Source organism: Crocodylus porosus, unplaced genomic scaffold, assembly GCF_001723895.1.
Source record: "Crocodylus porosus isolate Cpor-Errol unplaced genomic scaffold, CroPor_comp1, whole genome shotgun sequence".
NCBI classification, from domain to species: domain Eukaryota; kingdom Metazoa; phylum Chordata; order Crocodylia; family Crocodylidae; genus Crocodylus; species Crocodylus porosus.
Genome location: NW_017728918.1, coordinates 22,277,323 through 22,285,062, shown reverse-complemented (window position 1 = coordinate 22,285,062; position 7,740 = coordinate 22,277,323).

Below are 7,740 nucleotides of genomic sequence, written 5' to 3'. Positions count from 1 at the left end.
GATGGGAACCACATTGGCCCTCTTCCAGTCATCTGGCACCACACCAGAGCGCCACGAGTGCTAGGGTTTGTATATGTGTTATAGCGAGTAAAAGAATTGGAAATGCCAATAGATATTGTGTTTGCTTACCACTTTCTGAAATGTCAAGTTTTGATTCTGAAAGAGCCCAATTATAACCACCTGGTCTTATTCACCATCTGCTTCCAAACAGGTTGCTAAGCTAAAAGATGTTTGCATTTTAAAATGTTTTGCAGGGTGGAAGGCATTTTAATGCAATGGATTAGTATAATCCACTATTTTAGAATGGAGAACATATTTTATTTTCAGTAATTTGAGAATATATTCTGTGTGCTCTTGCCATGAATTGCAAACTAGTTAAAGTTAGATAAGAAATAGAACACGTTTCATGCTGTTCATGAAACTGAGGTAAAATCAAGGAACTGTTCAGATTCAAATAATGTCTGGAAATCAGACTATAAACAATTGTTATTGTTGTGTAATCCACCACTTGTTATTGGTAGATTTATAAATATATTTCTCCACAAGCAAATGTAAGTAAGTGTAAAAATGACCACAGACTAATTCCTGTCTTTCAGTAGCAAGACATTGACAAAGCTCTTGTGCCCCTGGTTTATTTGTGTTAAGTTGTTGTACTTGCACATGAGGGTTGTTCCCAAACTCTTTCCTGAACTGATGGTGTCTGTAGATGTGCAGGGGTGCTGCTCCAATGCATTGTTATTACAGCACACTTCACGCATTTCAGCAGCTACCATGTCTCATGTATTTATCATCCTTCTATTTCAAAATGGCAGTGGGAGCACTTTAAATAAATCTTGTTCAATGAATTTTAGTTAAAGCACCCCCATAGCTATTTTGAAACATGGAATACTGAATACATGAGACACTGTGGGTGCTTTAATTACAGTGGCTCTTGGGGCTGCTCTAATTAGAGCGCCCCACCTGCAGAGCATGTGTAAAGACACACTTTAAACATAGATTAGACAAAACATTTGTCTAAAATGCCTTGTATACAGATGATCCCAGTTTAAGAAAGGATCTGGACTGGATGACCTCCTGAGATCCATTCCACCTCTACGTTCTGTAGTTCCTGTGAATATTGTGTTAAAATCAATAATTATTTTATGGACTTCTCTATTTTCTCTCATTTTCATGGGAAGTACTTTCTCTCCCTAACTTTCCAACTTTCAGAATATAGCTTGCTTACGAATTCCATATAAGATTTCCTCTTTGTGCATACATGTAGTTAAAGAATATAAAAAACACCAATTATTGACAATTGATTATTATTGTTGATATTAAGGAAAGTTATGTTATGTAAGTAATATTGTTTACAAATTTATTTGTTTAATAAAGCTGCAGTTCACGTGGTTTCCTGGTGTAGCAGTTTTTAACTTTTCCCCAATACTAGCAATCAATGAAGACATTTTATTCTAGTTACTAAGACTTATCTGTCTTGCAGTGTATGTACATAAACTAAATGTAAATGCAGGTGAGTGACTATGACTACAAATGCTTGGGATCAGTAAAAAGGAAATCCTCCAACATCTCATGCACAAAAGTATCTTCACTCATCTGAGACCAGCTATAAATGTAAGTGTCTGAAGGACTGCAGCCTGGCATTGTTTTGAGGATTATGTAGAGAGCTACTTTTAAGATGACTGAAAAAACCTAGAGAAAGAGACTGCTGGTTTGCTCACTATCTACTGTTGGAAACCTTTCCTTTATTTCAGAAGAAGTATTTTTAAAAGAAAATCTAAAAGAATGGTAAGTAGCTCTTTAGTCCATTAATACAGTGTCACAGCAAGGAAGTCTTTATAAAAGCTTCATCTTAATACAACATCTTAAACTTTTTCTGCTGGATAAATGTTACTCTCAAAACATGTATTCCTGTTCTCACACTTCTGACCTGTACAACAAATATCAAAGCTAAAGGCAACTGTATTGGCCCAGGTACCTGCCACTGATTACTGTTAACTGAGTTTCCTGGCTTTGGTGGACTCAATCAATGAATAAAATGAGCAACCAACAAATATGTAATGGCAGCAGCACCAACAATGGCAATACTAACTTATGAAAACTCTTTCAATTTTATCAAAAGATTCATAATATTTGGTGCTTGTTTTAAAAAGTCATGACACAAAAAACTCAATTTTTTTCTTCTATAAACATGTAAATACCTAAGTATTGTAGGTGCTGAAAAAACATTCAAAATATCAGTATGAAATTTAAAAACTCAGATGTGTTCAAATGAATTTTGAGGTCGTGAATTTGGAAAGCATGGGACTGGAATCACTGAAAATCTTTTTTTTCCCAACTCAGGAATTGCTGAGTGTCACAGGGCAAGGACTCAGGAGTGGCCGTGATGTCTCCTGGCGCCCCCTACCATGCCAAGTGGGTGTCCATGCACCCTCATTCTTGCCCACCACATCTTTGATGACAAAAGTATTAAGGGAGGCTGCCTTTTACCCCCTTGGATACGGTACCCCCTGGCATACTCCCGTCTGTACCCCGTCTACCAATGATTCTGTGCACTCCCGCCACAGGGCTACACGTGGCTCCTACTACCCCTTATACCATGCCCCAAGCCTCTCAGATGTACTGGAAGTTGTTGAGTCAGTTTCTATAGCCTGCGCCCTTGCAGACATCCTCCGGGCTTATCTGCTACTCTCTATGCAATCGCCCTTCCTGGGCTATATGGTTGCCCTCTCTGGGCTTTTATTCCTGCATGCCCTCCCAGGGGCTTATCCTGATACAATCGCCCTCCCTTGGGCTTCTATTTATGTGCGCCCATTCTGGGGCTTCTATTCTCATGCTCACGCCCTCCCTGAGCCTTGCTGGCGTGATTCCCGCCCGCACTGGGGCCTATGTGCGCCCTCCCTGGGGCTTCTCACAATTGGGGATCAGGTGACCTTAGCCATGCCTGGCCCCAATGCACTGTGTCCCTTCTCAGGGCTCCGGTCAGTGCGCCCCCTCCTTGGGTCTACAAACCCCACCAAGGCTCAGGTGGCCATAGCCATGCCTGGCCCCCCAGACCCACCTTCTTGGGTCACTCACCTGCACTGGGGCTCCTCACCCCACACGACACTGCCCCACTGGGCTGGGTTCTATTCAACTCCCAAAATGCGGCACCCTCTCTGGTACCAGGAACCCCCACACTACTGGGGAGCTCCCATGAGGCCTCCTCCAAACCCTACAGCCTCACCTGGTCCTCCGGTGTAATAACAAAACAGAAAACTCCCACTCCTGGGCTACAACATAAACTCCACGCCAAACTGGCTATCCATCATTCCTCTCCCTACCAGGGTTTCCTCCACCCTGTACCACCTCATGGAATGCTGCTCAGGCCATCACACTTCTCTGCTATGCCTACTCCCAGCAGAGCTCTCTCTTTCTTGGCTGCCAGAGGGGAACTGCCTGCTTGGCCTCAGGTTAGGCTGTTTATATGAGCCAAGCTCTGCCCCCTTCCGGTTAGCTGACTGCCTGTGGTTGCCCCGGCAACCAGCACCTGTCCTTCTCTCTAGGAGCAGGGCACTTCAATGCCCTGCAACACATCTTCCCCCCCGCAAGTTCGAGACTCACGAGGAGAGGGGTGCATAAGTGCCCTGCAACATTGAGACTAAGAACAGACATTTGGGGAGGTTAGGGGGAGGTTAAAAATGGCCAGCCAGTCTAACTTAGTTCACCTATGTGTGGCCCTTACACTTAAGCTGCTTGAAGATGTTAACCTCTGCCCCCCCAATACGTACTTTACCAGAAAAAGCAGCACATTACTTTGACCATGCACTACAGCATCTGTATAGACTGGGTGCTTCAGTGGGGCTTTTTAGCACTTTTAGGTAAAACTGATTCAATCAGCTATTAGATAAACATGCCAAAAAGGCCCAACTAAAGCAACCACTGTATACAGACATTGGGTGAACCAGATCCAGATGTACAATCCCCATACCCTGTGGACAAGCCAGCTCCATCCCCTAACCCTGCCAACCTCCGTGATCCCACAACCTGCTCCTGGTACTGGTTTAATGGCATTTTCTGGTGCCAGCAGCCAATAAAAGTAAGATGGGGTTGGGGGAGGAGTATGCAGGATTGGTGGAAGTTCATTCATGGAGAGTAGTCTAGGGTGGGGTGGGGGTTGAAGGACTAAAAATAGATCCTCTATCCCACCACCCCTGCCACAGAGCATCAAGCACCTCTCCAATCTCACCAGCCCCACCCCCCACCCCGCTCCCACCAACCATAGAGCCATCAGGCCCACAGATCCACCTGCTCCTTGCTCCACCCTGGGTTACTTCAATCAGGCTCCAGGGACATGTGAACCCTTGTAGAACGAGACACAGAAGTGATTTCCAGGATCAGGGGAAGTATGAAAATATTGCAAGGGGGCTAGGAGGGCCTGGGTGTGTTTGGTAGGGTCAGAGAGGCTCTTTGATCCTTCCAACCTCACCCACAGAGGCCCCCAAGTCCCCCTGTGAATATTGCTAATGCCCCAAGCCTGTCAAACTCTCCCAGACCTCAGCAACCTCTCTGCAAAACCTACCTCCCAACCTCCAACTGCCCCTCACAAACCCCACTTGCTCCCCCACAGCCCACTAAAAATTCCTGGACCCCACCTACCCCCCTGTGTGCACCATTCACTAACTGATTCCTCCAATCCATTCACATACTGCACTATCCTCCCCTAAACCCCCTCTCCCCCAGTCCCCTTAGGGCCCCTACTTGTCCCCTGATCCCACAAAAAACATCTCCTCCTGATTTACCTTAGATTGGGTGGCCATTTTTAACATGATCTTATCTCATGCTAACCTCCCCAAACACCAGGACCTACCCTTAGGCACCTATAATGGAGAACAATATGCTGGGATATTTTGTGGCAGAGAAATCTATGTTTAACTTTAATAATAACCCATATTTGTATATTTGCAAGAAGAGAACAATTTAGCAAAACGTATATGCAAAAGATATTCAGTAATATTAATCAATATTAAATAATATTAATCAATGTGATTTTGTTAATAACTGTGACATTGAGCATTTTTCACAGAAGTTAACTGTAAACTGAGCTAAGTCCACATGTTGTTTAATAGTTTTACTACACTTGGGCTGGCTGTGGAGTAATTACATTTTGCAACACTTTTTGAAATTTAAAACATGTTTTTGTTCCACAGTAGGATTGAAATCAAGGTTTTTTGACACAGTTACTAAAAGGTTAAATTTTCAATTCAGAGCCTTCAAAGTGACCACCCTGGAACTTAAAAAGCTCTCAGACAAAACCCATACTGAAATGTTTTTTACAGTGTTTTGTTAACAAAATGAAGTTTCTGTGAAACGTTTTGACCAAGTATATACTATGTTCCCCCATCCCAGCCTAGCTCCTAATCATTACCTGTTGTAAAATGTTACATTTAACAACAGATGTAATTCTTCAAAAAGAAACTTCATGAAAAAATGTATATGATCAGTTTCATTTTGTGGTCACTATCATCAAAGTCACCTTCTATCTTCACATTCTTAATCAATTCCTCCATTTCTGAGCAGCAGGAGATTCCCCCATCCCCAGTCACACTTGGCCTCTCTTGCATTTGTATCATTCATAACATTATCCCTAACACACACCAAGAATGTTCTGATCTGTGTGTGCACTGCTGTGTTACCCTCTCAGATCTCCAAAAAAACAGGTTCTGCCTGCAGTTTGGAAGCTTCTGTTGGTTGCTTAAAGAAGGCCTTGTCCACCTCCTCCTCATTTGGTGGCCTATAGCAGACATCCACTTTGAAGTTCCTCTCCCTCCCCCCTCAAATTTTCTCCCCTCTGCCTTTTACTCGGATGTTTGCAACAGCTCTATCTTTTACTTGGCACTGCACCTGAGAACACATATACATCTCCTTTATACATAGAGTAAAACCTCCTTTTTTGCCCTACCTATTCTTCCTAAACAAGTTCCACCCATATATGACAGTATACTAGTCATATGAATTATCCCTCCATAATCCCCATTTTATCATAGTTCTATGATTGTACTAGGACTTCCTGCTGTTTACACCGTAGCCACATGTAATCTTTAGGGTGCAACTTCTCCTGTACAGGCCTTTCTCCTTGACTAGAAAAATTGATTACACCACCTGAGCCCCTCCCCTTCACCCTTGCACCCAGACACATGTAGTAATTTTTCATTTGCTTAAGATCACATCTGGAATTAGTGCCTTTATGGATGAGCATGGGACATCAATCAGAGGGCCAGATGATTCTCAGCAATCTTTCCATGGTGTATCAGATAGAGGCTCCTGGCAGGCAGCAGGCTTCCCCAGCAAATGTGTCAGTCCAGCAGATGGATATATCCACTGTCTGCAGGAAGGAGTCGTCAACTATGACAATCCATTGATTCCTCTTCACATCTGTGGTCTTGATCTTCTCACCCATGGGTGTGTATGGCTTGGCCTCTTTTACCACTGGAGAAGGCAACTTCCCAACTCCTTTTTCCTGATGTGAAAATTGCTGATACTTAGTTCTCAATCATAATATGCACAGTTCTGTGCCTACGGTAAATCTCAGACTCCTTGCGTGCAACCACATGAGCGTGTATGTGAGTGTTACAGCATCTCAAGCCCCTTCTGCACTACAAATTTGAAGTGCAGGGACAAAATTAGATCCTTGGATATCCAGCCGTCAAAAAGAACCATGGAGTGAAAAAGAGGGGCAATGCACAATCCCAGACCATGCCCTGAGGCAACCGGAGGCTCAGTCTTCCACAGAAATACTCTGGTAGCTAGCCAGAGCATCTCTATTAGGGCTATATGAACCAGCACCATTTTGGCTCGACTTTCATTTCACCATGTCAACAGGACAGAGTTTTGTTTTGAGCTTCATTTTGTTTCAAAAGCAGTGTTCCATTACCCTTCGTCAAAACTGTTTCACTGTTTTGATGCTGTTTCACTGTTTCACCCATAGGCTATAATGGGGAAGCAAGAAACTGCCTATAACTTTCTCATTTCTTGCCCGATTCAGATTAACTTGGAGGGATGGTAGCCCTTTCTGAGGCCATGAAGTCTGCCAGCTTTCAAGGAGATAGGTGCAGGGGTTTCTGGGAAACTGTACCTCAAATTGTTCAGAGCAAAACTTGTGTCATAGTTTCATAGTGGTAGGGTTGGAAGGGACCTGAGCAGATCATCAAGTCCAGCCCCTCGCCATGGCAGGAGAGAGTACTGGGGTCAAATGACTCTGGCAAGGTGTTCATCCAGCCTCCTTTCAAAGACCCCCAGGATAGGACCCAGCACCATTTCTCTTGGAAGTTGTTTCCAGATCCTAGCTGCTCTGACAGTGAAGTAGCACCTCCTGATATCTAGCTTGAATCTACCCTCTGCCAGGTTGTGTCCATTATTTCTTGTCACTCCTGGTAGTGCATGGGGGAACAGGAACTCTCACATTGCCTGCTGGTCCCCCCTGACTATTTTGTAAATGGTCACTAGATCCCCCCTCAGCCTTCTCTTGTGGAGGCTGAACAGGTTTAGGTCCCGTAGACTCTCCTCGTAGTTCCTGCCCTGCTGCTCTCTGATCATGTGAGTGGCCCTCCTCTGGACCCTCTCCATGTTTTCCATATCACTCCTGAATTGTGGCACCCAGAACTGGATGCAGTACTCCAACTGCAGCCTGACCAGTGTCGCATAGAGGGGGAGCATCACCTCCTTGGACCTGCTCGAGATGCATCTGTGGATGCATGACAAGGT